The sequence below is a fragment of the Plasmopara halstedii genome (genome assembly GCF_900000015.1).
Source record: "Plasmopara halstedii genome assembly, contig: Scaffold_2604, whole genome shotgun sequence".
Lineage (NCBI taxonomy): Eukaryota > Oomycota > Peronosporomycetes > Peronosporales > Peronosporaceae > Plasmopara > Plasmopara halstedii.
Genome location: NW_020189511.1, coordinates 190,092 through 190,400, shown reverse-complemented (window position 1 = coordinate 190,400; position 309 = coordinate 190,092).

Here is a 309-nt window from a genome sequence, read left to right as displayed (position 1 = left end):
CGCCTTCCTCGTCATCCCATGCGGGAAAAGGAGTGTCAGACTCGTAGTCGACCACCTCTCCACAACCTCGATGAGGTCACTCGTCATTAATAGCGTGCGCAAATCGCGACGCTCGTGCTCATCAAGCTTAGGATGTATATCCCCCGGTGCCGCGGACGCACTGTCCGATATCGCACCGCGTGCGGGAGACGAAGTTTGGCTCTGCCCGTGCTTGCTGTCAGAACCGGCGAGACTTGATGACTTCCGTGTCTTGGACACAGGGCTTATTGAGCAAGGAAGTTATTTAAATCCAACGAATTAAGCTGCAGA